The sequence below is a fragment of the Maylandia zebra genome, linkage group LG15 (genome assembly GCF_041146795.1).
Source record: "Maylandia zebra isolate NMK-2024a linkage group LG15, Mzebra_GT3a, whole genome shotgun sequence".
NCBI classification, from domain to species: domain Eukaryota; kingdom Metazoa; phylum Chordata; class Actinopteri; order Cichliformes; family Cichlidae; genus Maylandia; species Maylandia zebra.
The window spans coordinates 14,502,642-14,519,541 of NC_135181.1; the positions used below are offsets into that span (position 1 = coordinate 14,502,642).

The following is a 16,900-nucleotide window of genomic DNA, read 5'->3' on the forward strand; positions in this document are numbered from 1 at the left end:
AGGGTGGTGGTGGTCGTTGAGTCTGGATTGGGGAGGGTGGGGGTGGTCGTTGAGTCTTGATTGGGGAGGGGCAGGGTGAAGGGGGGAGAGGTGGAAGGTGTGTTGGGGGTCAATGTCTGAAGCAATGTCCCTGGGGAGGGGAGGGTGGGGCGTGGGAGTCTGTCCGTCTCAAACCTGCAATAGAAAGTGTTTAACTCGTTGGCCAGGTCTTTGTTTGCTTCAATAGTGGGTGGGGGGCGTCTGTAGCTGGTGATTTCCTGCAGGCCCCTCCACACTGACGCAGGGTAATAATCTGGTCAGCCAGCTCGCACAGTGCGTTGTTCACGTTGGCCTGTGGAGGGATGTAAACTCCGACCAGCATGAAGGAAGAAAACTCCCGCGGTGAATAAAAAGGTTTACAGTTGATGAAAAAACTTTCCAAGTGTGGGCTGCAGTGTTTCTGTAACACTGTGACATCAGTACACCAACCTTCATTAATGTAGAAGCAGACTCCACCACCCTTTGTTTTCCCTGAGAGCTCTGTTTCGTGGTCCGCCCGGTGAAGTTGGAAGCCCGGCAGATTTAAGACAGCGTCTGGGACTCGCTCACTGAGCCAGGTTTCAGTGAAGCAGAGGGCAGCAGAGCGTGCAAAGTCCTTGTTAGTCCGGTTTAAGAGCAGTAATTCGTCGACTTTGTTTGGAAGAGAGCGGAGATTCGCGAGGTGAATGGAGGGGAGTGCCGTGCGGAATCCTCGCCAACGTAGTTTCACCAGCGCACCGGCGCGACTCCCCCGTCTACGTCTTCTCCAGGAGCCACAGAGAGCTGCTGCGCCTCCAACTAAAATCTCCAAAAAACTTTCCGGGTTTGTGAAAAATGGATAAGAACTATAGTGAGACGACTGCCTGATGTTAAGCAGTTGATCTCTGGAGAAAGTGATGTGGTCTGAGTGACCAAAAGCGCAGAAAATAAACAAAAACTGTCACAGTCTGGCGAGGGCAGACTGTATGAATTGAAAAAGGACCCAAAATGCAGACTCCAAGGAACAGGGAACAAAACTTGAATGTTAACAAAAAGCGAGCCGTTTAATATGGCTGGAAAAAAAGGTACAAACAAAGGGCAAGGCAAACTGAAGCAAAATTAACACAAACCTAAACTGGGAAATCTAAACAAACAATAAGAAAAACCTAGACAAGAAACTTGGAAGCATGGCATAGGAAACATGGCGTGGACAACAGACGACCTGACAATCACATACTGAAAACAGAGGACTTAAATACACAGGAGGTGATTAGGGGAAGTGGAGACACATGAGGAAACAGCTGGCACACATGAACATAATGACGTCACAGTGGGAGAGTAAAACTGAACATGATGAACACAGAACACCAGACCTCTTCACAATAAAACAGGAAACATAATGAGACATAGACATGACAACCCGAACTTGACAACGTAAGACACAGACATGAAACGCATGAAGAGCAGGGGAGATTTAACATGGTTGGAAACACGAGGGGAAAATAATAACTAGAAACACTTAGGCATAATAATACAAACTTGATAACATAAGACACGCAGCATGAAACATGAAGGGTGAGGGGAAGCTTAAATACAGGGGAAGAAAACACAAGGAGTCTAATAACCAAATGAACTTAGATAACCTAATGAACAAAATAAACTCAAACTTAAAACGCTGGGTCAAAAGACCCAGGACCATGACAAAAACAAGAAAAGTGATGCAGCGGCTGATGAGACTGGACAGGTCGCTGCCTTCGCAGTACTCCATGACAATGTACAGAGTGGTGTTTGTCCAGTCTATGATGCGGTCGTAGTACCTCACTATGTTTGGGTGCTTGAGCTCCCTCAGCAGGTTCACCTCTGACACCAGCATCTGCTTCTCACTCTCTGCCATGGTGCCATAATCCAGCTCCTTCCACACCAGGATCTACGATACAAACCGGCTTTCTGGTTTCTGGTTGGGTCGTGAGATGATGGTCTTGGAGACAGTGACGTCATCGGTGCACTTGTTGATGTAGCTGGACACTGATGACGTGTACTCCTCCAAGTCAGTGAAGTCGCCATAAGGTGCAGCCTCCCTAAACATGTTCCAGTCAGTGCTCTCGAAACAGTCCTGAAGAGCAGAGATTGCTCCTGCTGGCCAGGTTTTCACCTGCTTCAGAACCGGTTTTGATCGCCTGACGAGTTGTCTGTATGCTGGAATTAGCATAACAGAGATGTGGTCTGAGTAGCCGAGGTGGGGGCGGGGCTCTGCCCGATATGCGCCGGGGATGTTTGTGTAAACAAGATCCAGCGTGTTTTCCCCTCTCGTTGCAAAGTCCACATACTGATGGAATCTAGGAAGCACTGACTTGAGATTTGCATGGTTGAAATCTCCAGCAACAATAAACAGTCCATCCAGGTGTGTATTTTGCAGTTCACAGATCTTTGTATACAGTTCCCATAGCGCTTCCTTAGCATTAGCGCTAGGTGGAATGTACACTCCGATAATGAAAACAGTGGTGAATTCCCGTGGTAAATAAAAGGGTCTGCATCTAACAGTCACAAACTCCACCAGCGATGAGCAATAACTAGAAACTAGCGCAGAGTTCTTGCACCATTTCGCGTTGATGTAAACACACAAGCCGCCACCGCGAGTCTTACCGCACAGAGCTGCATTTCTGTCGGCGCAAAACGAGGCCAGCCCGTTTAGCTGAATAGCGGCGTCCGGTACTCTGTCGCTGAGCCATGTCTCCGTGAAAACAAAGACACAGCAGTCTCTAACCTCACGCTGTGTAGCCTGCTGGAGTCGGATGTAATCCAGTTTATTATCCAGGGAGCAGACGTTGGATAAGATGATGGACGGTAGAGCCGGCCGGCTAGGGTTTGTTTTTAGCCTAGTCAAACCGGCTTTGAATTAACCAGAATTACAGAGATAAAAGTCAAAGAATCGTGGTTATCTGAATCAGAGATCAGAGAATGTCCTTCCCTAAAGACCTAAAGGATCTGGCATCATTTTATTGCTAATGCATTACCCAGTCTATATGAGTGTAGATATCCAACATGTTTATCTCTTCATTGAGAGCTGATGTATTTTCAAAGTAACCCTTGACCCAAAGAAAGGAATTTCCTTCATTGGAATAGGTGAAGTCAGTAAAATAAAATAGTAAAACATAAATATCTAATATCAATATAAAAATTAACATAAAATATTAAGTCATTAATAACTGACCTTTTTAATCTAACGCTGCTCATTTTTAAGGTCCACATTATAAGCTAACAGCTTACATTTTCAAAATTTCTGTAACGCTACAGGCAGGTAGCTACTTGTTAGCGGTTTGAAATAAAGTTTATTGAGGTGGGGGGAGGAAAAAAAAACATGACTGCGACAATATTGCCTCGCGGACTCACGGACAGCAGGTGAGTTTAACCCACAGGTATGCGGGAAGTGTGTTTTACTCACCTTTCCGTCAGCTTTTTTCTTTATTTTGTGGCATCTTCCAAAAGAACCGGAGCCTATCCGGTTGTTCAGTGATGACGCGACGAATCCTACTTCCGGGTCTAAAGTAGTCTGCGTTTAATATGGCTTTTGTGTTGTTAACATGTTTAATGTTATGTATTTTCTTCTATTTGATCTCAAAAAGCTCCTAAAACAGTCAGTGATCCCTGTTGACCTTTTATTACCACTAATCATTTATTTAAGCTCAGTTTTTAAAACCTTACGATGTAACTACAGCCCAGCCCATGCAGCAGTATATGAATGACTAACCTCGTATTGTGGATGGATTATCTCAGTTGTTCTCCTGGCTGAAGTTTGGTCCTTTTACAGCATCCTGCCATGCGATTACATTTGTTCCTGACCACCGAGAACACTCACGTTAACTTTTATCGAGTGGAAAAAAAGTTAGCTTGTTTATATTATGCTAACATAGCTGTGTGTCGCTAGCGGTCACGTAGCACATCATTATATACCAGCTAGCCCAACTTCAGTAACCCTACAAACGTCACTGCTGTTTAGTTTTCTGTCTTCATTTATGCTGGAAGTGATAGCAGAGCTGTACGTTTTAATTTGTTTCCAAAACCCCGCAGTCAGGACATGCTATTTTGTATTTAGATAGAAGCTAGCGAGCTAACTCCCTGCTAACTTCTAACTCCGTTAAATGTCATAAATTCCGTTTTCATGGATGCCTGGATGTTAAACTCAATTGTTACACCTGGTAGAGCAGAATGCTGATCATTTTATTAAAGATGAAAGACTTTAGACAGTTTTTCAACTCTCAGTAATGCCATAGGGATCGTTTGATATATGGACCTGCAGCGGAGTTTAGACCCAGACACGGCTAGTGACGTCAGACTGAACAACCGGATAGCTTGAAGAACCGCGTAGTCCTCCACCCGGGACGGCATGTTGATTTGTAACCGATTCTACTGGCGTCCGAAATCCTTGATTGTGATTAGGGCTGGGTGATATGACCCAAAATTCATATCTCGATATTTTTTAGCTGGATGGCGATATAAGATATATATCTCGATATATTTTTTTAAAGCCATAAAGTAAGAACAAAAAGAGAGTTCTTAGTCAAAGCTGTGTCCCAGATGTCACACAGGCACTTTTATTAACATAGAGCAGATGTACATAAAATTTACTCAAAAATAAATTATGAGCATTTATTAAATAATAATGCTCCATAAATAAAAGAAAACAATGTTGTTTTTGTGCATAACAAAAAGCTCACAATTGTGCAGTCAAAATGTAAACTAAAAGACGCTGAGCACAATAACAAAGACAGATTTCACAGCTGCTCTGTTCCCAACTTGTACTGCGTGACTGACAGCCTGGAGTTTGAAATCCGCTTCGCAACCACGTCTCTTATTAACAGGTGCCATTTATGGTCCTTATACACAGTAGGGTAATATTACGTTGAAGCACAGTACGTATCACTCCGCGAGGCTCAGCCGTAATGCTCTGACAATCCATCAAGCGGTGCAGCTCCGTAGCTTACTAAAGTCGTACTAAAACATTTTCTGACAGATTGCTGAGCGCCGTGTTCCACATAAAATCGGTTCGTGGCCATCAAGCACAACCAGAATTCATACATAAGGCGCGCTGTCAACTTTTGAGAAAATGAAAGGATTTTTAGTCCGTGTAGCACCTCTGGGCTGCATGGCGTTAGCGTGGTTAGCTCGTTAGCGTGGTTAGCTAGCTAACACGTTGACGCCGTCCAGCCCCACGCACGGGGCGATGCGCAGTAACTCGTTAACGGAGATTTGCCGTGTCCATCTTGTCGCTTCCTGCAGGTGAAGCGATGGGGAAGGAGGGGGAGTTGTGTTCAGTGAAGGAGGGGCGAGGCTGAGTAACGTTGCGTAAAGACAAAAGTGGACGAAAGAGAGGCAAACTTGCGGCTATATAGTTATAATGTAACATAGACTATATCGATATAAAAGATATTGTCACATCTTATATCTCGTATAAAAATATATCGATATTTTTTAAAAACTCGATATATCGCCCAGCTCTAATTGTGATTGGCCTTGCTCGCTAGTGATGGGTCGTTTGCGAACGAAATGGCTCTTAGAGCCGGGTCTTTGACGTGAACGACGCTCTCTCTCTCCCGCAATTTTTTCCGCTTCACTCCGCATGCGAGCCTTGTGCTTTACGCTGGGCAGAGGGGGGAGGGGCGGTAGTTACACTGAGTAGCACAGGAACAGAGCCGGAGGGAGAGAGAGAGAAAGAGAGCCAGGGACAACAACGTCACATTAGAAAGGTATAGTAATCATCCACAACTATTTTCGGTTGTGAAGAAAATATAATCTGATCAAACATTATTCAGCTTTAAATATTGTTCAGCTTTAAAGTTACTGTGCAACTGTGTAATAAAAATGTGTGCTCACGACTTTGGCCTTGAGAGCGATAAGAAGCGATCGCCTCATCCTGCAGGCGAAAGATATCTGCAAGCGAAGAGACTAGAACACCCAAGGCCGATTTCCTTTTATGGAGTTGTTTTTCTGCTAATGCAGCACTTTCCTCACAACCCCCTCCTGTAAGTTTTAGAGAATATATACCCATCCTCACAGCAAATATTTGGAATCTCCTGATGTGAGCTGTTTGAGAGGTTGTCTCTGTCTCAATAAAAGTTCACTGATTCCCCCATCTGCTGCAGGTGTCCGGTTGTCTTCATTCTCCGCCAGCCTGGTTAAGTCAATTCCTCCTTAACATCTAAAAGAACCTATTTAATGAAGGAAGACGGTTCACTTTGTGTTTAATATTATTCTATTGCTGTTGTTGTGTTTTTTATATCCTTCAATTGGCGTCACGAACAGGATCCGCTCCAGGTCAAACTGGAACGGGAGGGAGGACATCGGCCGTGGTCTGAGTGAACGGAGTTTGGACAAAAGCTGTGTACACACAAAAAACAAGGTAAGCAGACCTTTTATTTCTGCTATATTGAACATTATAAAAATACTTAGTGTCCAAACTCCTAGTAATTCATAACCAAAATTGTCTGGCTTACTTAAGGCTTGTTGAGAATCAGACAAGTGAATAAGAGATAAGTGAATAAGAAATAAGTGAATAAGTGAATAAAGATAAGAGTGAACTGAGGTCTGACCACGGTTGCAGCCGACGGGTTTGCTCTCCGGTGTCGGATAAATACCTCAGTGCAGGTCTGGGACCTTGAAAGGGTTTATTAGTAACGCCTTTCTAAACAAATTAAAAGGTTAAAGGCCTTGAGAATATTTTTTAGTAATATTCTCTAAACTACAGAAGGGTTAGGAAGGCCCAGAGGACTTTATTAGAAAAGATCCTCTAAAACTTAAAAAGGAGAAGTACTGGTTGGAGTCCAAAGGAGGGGTCCCTTTGATCAATAGGAGAAAACGGATCTCTTCTTAAAACCCCGATGATTTTAGTGTTTTAAATGTTTTGATGTTCTGTTTGATATTGGACACACATAAATACACGCTGAATGCTTGCTGTGGAACACTGGGCAGGACAGTTTGTTCTCCGTTGTTCACAGATTACACAATTAAAGGAACTAGGTTCCTCTTTTGGTTAAAATAATACACCACACATAGAATTTTTTTACACATTTATTACATACATAAGGAGGGTAATGAGTGACTGCAGGTAATGTATGAAGTGTGAATGAGACGTGTGAACAAGGTGACAACCAACTAGCACCCCTATCAGGAAGCTCTAGGCAAGGTTACCCGCCAGACTCCGGTTTGGTAGAAGCCTGGTAACACCTGAAGGGATATTTCAGTGCTGACTCACCTTTAAAGCAGCGCCCCAGCTGTTAGTGCCTAACAGAGGCAGAAACCCAGCTGGCCCAAATTCTCCTTTAAAATCAATAAATAGAACATAAATTACCGGTGTGTGTAAATAAGTTGTATAAATCTGTTAGATCTGAAACTCCTGCTAAAAAACTTCCTCTCTACAACTCTTTTCTCTTCTCTCCCTCTTTCTCTCAGTTGGGATTCTGTGTGTGTATGTGTGCTGGAGAAATAAAAAAAAAGGAAAAGGGTCTCTCTCTCTGTCTCTGTGAGAGAAAAAAGGTGGGGGCCGAGTGAGCCCGCGGGGCCGAGCGGGTCCGCGGGAGCGAGCGTGTATGCTGTATGAGGAAGAAGGGGGTGAGAGGGAGCGAGTGAAAAGAGTAATCGAGTATTTGGTGATTTTTTATTATTTCAGAGGCACTGGGTAAGAGTTTTGACTTTAGCTATGAGAGTTGTGAAAAGAGCAGGTTTTTCTTTTGTTGTAGACTGTGAGTAATCGGTGTTTTTCTGCCTATTGTGCTGCGTGGAAGACACAGAAGTGTAGAAATGTTTGTGGTTTATCTTTGTTTGACGTTTTATATAGAGTTGGTTGATTCAGGGTGATTTCTCCCGTTTAAGGGAGGAGTTGCATTGTGGTTATGTTAAAGCTTTGCTGTAGGGGTATGTGTGTGATTTTGTGCTGGCTTCGCATGTTTAAATGGATGCATAGAAGTTTGTCAGTGAGAAATTGTTATGGTGGGGTTTTAAAGTTAGTAAAGAGTCAAACAACGCCCGCTGTTTTAAAAAGGCCCAAAACATCATAAAAGACACCTCACATCCTGGCCACTCCCTGTTCGAACTGTTGCCCTAAGGCAGACGGTACAGGGCAATCAGAGCAAGGACTAATAGACTCAAACACAGCTGTTATCCAACTGCAATAACACATCTGAATACTACAAAAATGTCCACCATGCCACTCTTGTGTTAATCTATGCACGGTCTGAAGCACGACGTTGGGAATACTTAGTATTTTAAGTATTCTATCTATTTTATTGATTGAATTTTATTGTTTTTTATATTTGATATTACTAGGGATGATGCAATGATCGGGGACCATTCTTAATGTCGTCGGTCTCATGACAATGACAATAAAGTTTTTGATTTTGATTCTGATTCTGAAATACACCCTCCTCAAGAGTTCAATGATTTAGGCAGTTATGTTTATACAAATACTAAATGTATGTTTAGTGTCTTCATACAGGTGTTTTTTCTTAACCTGGAAGCCTGAGTACGGCAGCAGAAGACAGGCCAAGCTTTGGCTAAAATTCACGGCTGGACACCAGAGTTGTCCTCACCCCTCCCGGTAAAACAAAAAAGAGAGAATGTAGTTTGAGGCGGGTTTTTCTCGCTGAACTGCTCTGGGTGCTGTGTCCCTGAATCTCACCGGTGTTAACCTCTGGCGGAAGACATGGAGAAAAGGAAAAGATGTTCCTGGTAAATCACTGAAACAAATAAAACCACACACAACCAGAGAAAGATATGAGAAGGGTGAGGAACAGACACATGTGCGTGTTAGAGAAATGCCTCGTTTGAGAAACAGTTAAAGTAACCCATATACAGACGCACCCATACATGCAATGAAGAAACAGCTTACATACATGTGCACGTACATGCAAGGTTAAAGTAGCGACACTTAACATACACCTGTTTTTAAATGATATAGTTTATACATTACTGACAATTAAACGCTTTGGGTTGCAGGACAACAACGTAACGTCAAAAGACAAAGACACTGGTCTGAGGATTAAGTGAGGACACGACAAATTTAGTGGTTAAAAGGGTCGACTTGGGACATGTTTTTGTTGATTGTTTAAGACAAATGACTACTGAATGATAGGAAATTCCTTTTTAGGTTTCTAAACAGGATCTTAAGAATTTTAACACGTACCTGTGTTGTCCTGTCAACTTGAGGGGTTATGAGTTGATTATATGGTGAAAAAAAAAAAAAAAAAAAAAAAAACAAAAACAAAAAAGGGGGGAGACGAGATCTCGTTGTTTCTCCCCTCTCGGGATAACACAGCCAACACAGCACAGCCAACACAACATCATTTTCCTGTTCGCCTGTTTTGTTTTGTTTTTGTTTTTTCTGAGAGCCGAAGCTGACCTGGACTCCTACCCTCCCCTCTACCATCGTTGCCCTCTCCGCGACCATCTTTGACCCTTTGACCCCTGAAGGCCACAGCAGCTGGACTCACAACAACAACTTGAGGATGTCAACAGTGCTGCAAAAGAGTGATCTCATGCAGCAGAGACGGAGAGCACTAAACCTAAAGCCCGTTTCACTACACGGGGGAAATTCCCAGGCTGCGTCAGCTGACAGAGCTGTGACGAGACGCGCATTAAGCCCGGAGGAAAAGGGACGGTGAGCAGAAGGATGCTGACCTCTGAGAAGAGCCGAACAGCAGAGCTGCAGAAGGCCGTGGAGCAAAGTAAGGACAACAGAAACAGACCCAAAGAGGAGGGGAGAACCCTAGGCCATGCGTCAGGCCGCTGGTTTACCTAAACTACAGAACAGGAAGGTGATGAACACAAACATATACCAACACACGAACACACACTTCTGCATGCGCCTACTTAGAATGAAGGGAAACACACACATGAACACTTATGCACTTGTTGAGGGAGTAAAAACTGATACATACCCATGCACTAAAATCAAAATGTTGATTTAATTTACTAAGAAGTGACACACAATGCTCCAGCTGCTGCAATGAAGAATGCTTTACTGACAAAGGCTCAATGCTGCACACAACAAAGTCAAATACAGAATTTGCTATAATAATAAGCCCAGAGGGCATTTGTGTGGTCTGGGGAGCAGAGTCCGGAGCGGTTTGGTTATGAAAATGATGCCCGTGCGAGATATCTGGGGCTTAAGGCCTCGACTTAATTGTTTACTCTACACTAAAAAGAAAAGAAAACACTCTGAGCAGTGGTGCAGAGTGAAAACGAGGAATTAACAGTGTGAGTTTTATTTCAGAGCGCCACGTCATTGTGATGGAGATTTAATAAAGGAGGAACACACGGACAAAGAAGAAGAGAAGGGGGGCAGCCCTTGAACGCGATTGCCTGAGGCATTAAAGTTCTGTGCTAAATTCTGGTTTCCAGTGTGAGAAAAGTCACGCAGTGCCAGTAGTAGAGCTAGGTTGAGTGATGATTCTAAATTACTGTAAGTAAATCATCGTACACCGTTCAAGTTTCATGATAACGGGGATCTAGACTTTGTTGAACCCTAGGCAATTTGAACAGGTAAAAGTCGAGTGGCCAAGTAGCAGTTGAATAAAAGTCATTGAATAAGTGTTGAAATAAACTGGCAGAATTAAGAGAATTAAAACATTTCAAGAGCTCAACTTACTTAATGGTTCAATTTTGTTTCACGAACGCAAAACATATAGGTTTATGAATATGAAAAGGTTGAGGTGGTGTTGATTTGACTCTGTGTAGGTTTAGGTTGGTATTTTTATTGATGGGAAGAATATTCAGTGACAAGTCCTAAGACCCGGGCGTCTGCATTTTGTTTTTGTTATTTTTCATTTTATTTTGTTTTATATTTACTGATTTTTGTTTGTGAATCTTTTCTTTAAGCAGATCTGCACATCGGAAATTACAAGCATTACACGTCGGCGAGAAAATTGTTGTAAGTGAGTTTCTCCGCATTGAAATGGGTTCTGGAGGAAACACTTGTGGGGACAATTAGAAACGAGAGTCCCTGTTTAAAAAAGGATTCAGCGAGGTAATCCAAACTCAAGTTCTTGTTTCTTTTTGAGATGACGTCATTTTGCTGAGTGTGGAAACTAGATGCGACGACAGGTTTCACTATCAGCAAAGAACGGATGAATGGATGAAAGACTGGGAATAAAAACAAACGGACTGACTGGTAAGAGATGACAAGACTTGACCATGACTCAAGGTTAACCACCTCCACCTAGATAGGATGAAAGGGTGGATGAATTTATATGGGTTTCTTTTACAGGAGTAGAAGGATGACAAAATATTCGAGGATGAGTGAACCTGTAAATGCCATTTTTGTGTCTTGTGTTGCTTACAGAGGTAACTGCGCAGCGTTACCATTTACATTTTCTTCCCTACAGGGTTACAGTTTTAATGTTTTTCTATTACAGGATTTCTGGGCGGATGTGTGAAGAAACGGTGTTTATGGGTTAGGAGTTGGGGATGCTATTACACTGTATTCTGGTGAGAGTGTTGGGGGAGACACACCCTGTCTTGAAAACTGTGATTCTTTTACAGGAAATGTTTTATAGCACCTATGGAATGAGGATGCCTGACTACGGTCAATGTGCTGCTAATGTTTGCTTTGCTTTGGTGAGAGGGGTGCAGTAGAAAACAGACAAGTGACATGACAACAAGTAATAATAACAGATAACAAATTTGGGGACAGTTTGACCTAGAGCCCACTAACTGGCCATTAGGGGCGCTCTCTCTCTCTCTCTCTCTCTCTCTCTCTCTCTCTCTCTCTCTCTCTCTCTCTTGGAATAACATTGCCCAAAGGGTGAATAAAGCAAATTGTGGCAATAATAGTGATTTAATGATTGGAGAAACCTGAACATGATACTTGTCTGTTGAGCTGAATCGTTTATTACTCTTATGATTTTCCGGTGGGACTATGAAGATTTTTTGGTACAGATTGCAGGTTGTTGCTCTTTAACTCCTAGAACACGCCCTTGGCGAGGTGGGGGGAACTGGACCACCTTTCTCTGCCCCATCATCCTCTATTAGACGACATCCAAGCTAAGTAAACATGTCTTGGCCCTTTCCCCCTGAAATGACAGGCAGGCAAAGATGTTGCGTCTTTGTTTGCTTCCTGGCCCTGGGTCTCATTCCCATTGGCATAATCCTGATCTGTGAAGGGCCCCCGACACTTCTGACACCTTCAAGTTCAAAAGCTTCGCCCCCTTCTGACAGTCCCAATCTGGCAAATGTAGCCCCTAGGGTCTTGCCCACCACTTCCTCTCCAGTTTTACCATATTCACTTTTGAATGTCCTTAGCAGTTACCGTTCTGGGTTTATTTTACGGTTGATTTATTCTTTCACATTTTCACGTTTATATCTCTCATTATTATAGTATACTCTGTACTGTCCACATTTTTATCATTACTTATGCTTTTTGGTTGCTGAGATACAGGAACTGTTAATTTTGTGTCACTACCCTGGTTGCACTAACTCGTTGTACCCTTGTGTGCAGGACAGCTGTTACTGCTTTCGTCGGGAACCGAGACTGCTTGCAGCCGACCCCTGGGCAGGGTGGTGCCTGGACTCTTTTCTCCTCATCTGCAATGACAGATAAAGACAAATGATAAGACCCGAGGAGTTTTTCGAGCCAGGCTTCGACACGTCTCTGTGTTCCTTTGAATGTTACTTATTTTTGTGTGTTGACCCATTTAAGATGGGTCAAAAGGGGGATTTGAAGAAAATATAATCTGATCAAACATTATTCAGCTTTAAATATTGTTCAGCTTTAAAGTTACTGTGCAACTGTGTAATAAAAATGTGTGCTCACGACTTTGGCCTTGAGAGCGATAAGAAGCGATCGCCTCATCCTGCAGGCGAAAGATATCTGCAAGCGAAGAGACTAGAACACCCAAGGCCGATTTCCTTTTATGGAGTTGTTTTTCTGCTAATGCAGCACTTTCCTCACAACCCCCTCCTGTAAGTTTTAGAGAATATATACCCATCCTCACAGCAAATATTTGGAATCTCCTGATGTGAGCTGTTTGAGAGGTTGTCTCTGTCTCAATAAAAGTTCACTGATTCCCCCATCTGCTGCAGGTGTCCGGTTGTCTTCATTCTCCGCCAGCCTGGTTAAGTCAATTCCTCCTTAACATCTAAAAGAACCTATTTAATGAAGGAAGACGGTTCACTTTGTGTTTAATATTATTCTATTGCTGTTGTTGTGTTTTTTATATCCTTCAGTTGCAGATGATAAAGGATTCAGAAAGTTTATTCATGCAGGCCCATATGACAGAGAATATGCATCTTCTTTTTGTTTTCATATTTTAATTGATATTTAATTGTGTTGTGGTTTGCAGTGTTTTGTGTTGTTTCACTTTAAATTTGTAAAAGGAAAAAGCTGAAGATTTAAATAGTTAAAAGTTGAAATGTGAATAGTTGATTTTTGTATTATATGATTTATTTATTACATTTTATGTGGAGTGAATAAATAAAAGTATATTTACGGTGGCCCCTAGAGACAAAGCACATACAAACTTCAAATCACGTACAAACTCTGAAGCACGTACAAACCCTGAAGCACGTACAAACTCCAAAACACGTACAAACTCCAAAACACGTAAAAACACGTACAAACTCCGAAGCAAGTAAAAAGTCAGAAGCACATAAAAAGTCAGAAGCATATAGAAACTCAAAACACGTACAAAAGACAACAGAAGTGCTCCAGGATGCTGGGCGCAGTGTTGAGCTTTTGTTACCTAGTGGCTACACAAGCCAGCAAGTACCAACGACCGGATTTGGTGTGTGGTAGTAACAGGTAAATGAACTTTTTTTTTTTTTAAATTATTTGAATATATATGAATGCTTGTGTATAAATACACAAACAACACACATATGCTTTCAATTGTGTAATTTAAGTGATCTAGTAGCTCTGCTTTGGAAGTTCAGTTCATGCTAGAAATGTGTTTTGGAGTTTGTACGTGTTTTGTCTCTAGGGGCCACCGCATATATTTATATATAAACATATATAAATAAAACCACTTTTTTTTTACGTTAGTAATTCCTTTTGTGCATAATTTTATATTATTGTTAATAATAAATTAATTAAAGCAACAAAACAACCTGAAGAGCCGGTTCAGAGCCGAAAGAGCCGGCTCTTTTTAGCGAGCCGAAACGAAAGAGCCCGATCTCTAAAAAGAGCCGGAAATCCCATCACTAATCCACTTCACTCAGAACATGGCTTGAATAAGATCTTCCTGTATTTTTATTTCAACTTTATTCATCACAAATAAATAAAAGTAACTGTCATAAATGTATTAAACAGAATTATATAGACTAAGATATGTAAGTGTGTTATAGAAACCAAAATTGTTTCAACACTGTAATAAAATCAAATATATTTTTAAAAATAGAATAATGACAAAACAAGAATACCAAATATAGCTTAATAAGTAACAGTAAAAAAATAAAATGTGGAATATAATACAGTAAGTGGATATGTTTTTGAACATATTTTAATTTAAAAAGCTAAAGCAATAAAATATAATTATATTAAAGGCTCGGAGGTTCAGTATACAGAAACTGTACAATGTGGTGCTAAAACACATTATTAAAAGGGTTTAAACTACATAAAAGGGAGGAAAAACATGAAAGAAACTGTGCAAGAAGCTTTTCTAAATCTAACAAAAGTAAAAAGTCAATTCAAATGAAATAAATGATAAATAATTTCAGAAAGACAAGACGCATGAATTATAGAGGTTTGGTTTTCTCTTGGTCCCTTTCATTTCCCTGCGTTCGATAAAAGCTGATTTCGGAGTTTAGCAGTGATGCGTGATCTCAACCCGAGATAAACGCAGTCTCTGGGATCTCCGTCAGTAAACGGTCCTCTCAGCGGGGCAGCCACAGTCACAGCTCAGATTATCCTTTCAGCCCCTTCTCCGCTGCCAGCGCCACACACTGACACCACTCACACCACCGAGAGAGTGAGCGCCCGGGCCGGTCTGTCAGTCTGCCTCTGCAAAGGTCACTCCTACAAAGCGCTGGAGGAGTTTGGATATCAGCCAGAAACAGTTGCGGTGGGAGGAGGGTGCGAGCGGAAAACTGACAGCTAAAAACAACAGAGACAGTCGGGTGCCCGAGGCCGCTCTGACGTCAGCTGGCCCTGTTAAAGGCCAGGAGATGGGAGGGAGTGACAGGGAGGACAGAAGAGATCCATCCCATACTATCCTCCTCCCTTCTGCCAGGGTGTTGGTGGGCTGTAATGGGGGTTACTGAAAGCTTATGGGTCTTCTGTCACCTCTGATTCCCTTTTATTGGGTGCAGCTCCAGTCAAAGCCTTTTCCAAACACATAAACGTGGCACACATTTTATAGCACTATCGCTCATCCAGGTGGGTTATTTTTCTTTGGCGGACAGTGTAAAGGACAAAGGAGGCAAACACATGCTTGCAATGCATGCAGCTGCCAAGAATGAGTGCTGCCGCCACCGTGTCGGCGTTTTGAAACCGGATGTAATGGACCGAAGGGTGGATATTACTGTGAAATCTTGATCCTGGATAATCTTCCCGACTCTTAGAATGACCACAATCTACAAAATTAACTTCATTTTTTATCCAGTAAGGCTTAAAACTTGAGACTGAGCCTATAAAGTCGGGAGGAAGTGTTTGCGGAGATCACAGAGCGAGGGCGCCGAGAGCAGCTTTCCCCATAGGCTTCTATTTAAACAGAAGTATTTTTGCAACTACAGAAATCGCCCCCTGCTGGCTGCTAAAACTATTGCCGCTTTAACCATCAAGGTTTTCATGAGTTTGAGTTCAGGACTGCAGGCTAGCCATTCCAGCCTCTCCACTCCCAAATTCTGAAGGTAGTCTCTGCAGACAAGATTTGGATTTGTTTTTGTGGGGCTATGCAGTAATTTTACTTGCCTAACTAATCTGAGATGAAATTAGTGTGTACTTGTTTACCTAAATATTAAGCTAAAATGGGTGCCATTTATGAATTCAATCAAGGATGTGAACTTACCTGAAGAGGACGGCGACAATTAAATGTACAAAAGAAGGAGAAAAAACAGTCTATAAACAGAGTCGTTTTTTAAATGAGAGCAGTTTTTGTGATTAGTGACTGTCACAGCACCAGTTCAGATAGTTTAGCTTGGATTGTTTTCAGCTTGCAAGTCTGTCTGGAAAATCATGAAGATGGACACAGCAGCATCTAATAAAGGTGCTTTAGAATAATTTGGCAGGATATTTCCAACATTACAGCACTACTACCGTCCAAGCTGCAGACACAAAACATTACAGCTGTTAAATTTAGGTTAAAACAGAAGCTGAACTTGAGCATGACTATGATCTGACTCATGAAGAAATCCTAAATAAGTAGAGATCATCTAGCTGTAATACCAGTGAGTGTTCGTCTGCACCCAGCTGTGTGGGTAACACACTTATTTGGTTAATCCGCTGAAACCAAGATATGTCGACATATTGCACTTTCTTGTCACCTATTGCATTCTAGTAATACATTACTATTAATGTATCAGCATATAAGCATTACATTGACTGGCCATTGTGATAGTTACATCTTGGTGGCTCATTCCTCAAAATTGTGTGTGCATACTGACATGAAAGCATCGTTTTGTGGGGTTCTTCATGATGGACACTTGTGTTTTTCCCCACATCCTGAAGGGGTTCTGTTGGACTAAGATCTGGTGACTATAGAGGCCATCCGAGCGCCGTGACATTCAGGAAACTTGCACGAGCTTTGCAGCATGGTGCATTAACCTACTGACAGTAGCAGCTAGAAGATGTGGACACTATATTTACACCTTTGAAGTGTGGAATAGAAATAATCTGCAATCAAAGCATATTTTGACTGATTGTTACAAAATGAAGAGTATATGTTTTGTGTTCCTTTTTTTTAATAACAGAAAAATCAGC

General features: G+C 42.1%; 1 long non-coding RNA gene across 1 annotated transcript; it reads left to right on the plus strand.

Moving 5' to 3' along the window:
- The first annotated feature begins 5,774 nt into the window (after positions 1-5,774).
- On the plus strand, positions 5,775-13,063 carry LOC143412624 (uncharacterized). The gene is made up of 2 exons (XR_013093139.1): positions 5,775-6,169; positions 6,298-13,063. It is a non-coding gene; the product is annotated as an uncharacterized LOC143412624 (long non-coding RNA).
- The last annotated feature ends 3,837 nt before the right edge of the window (positions 13,064-16,900 follow it).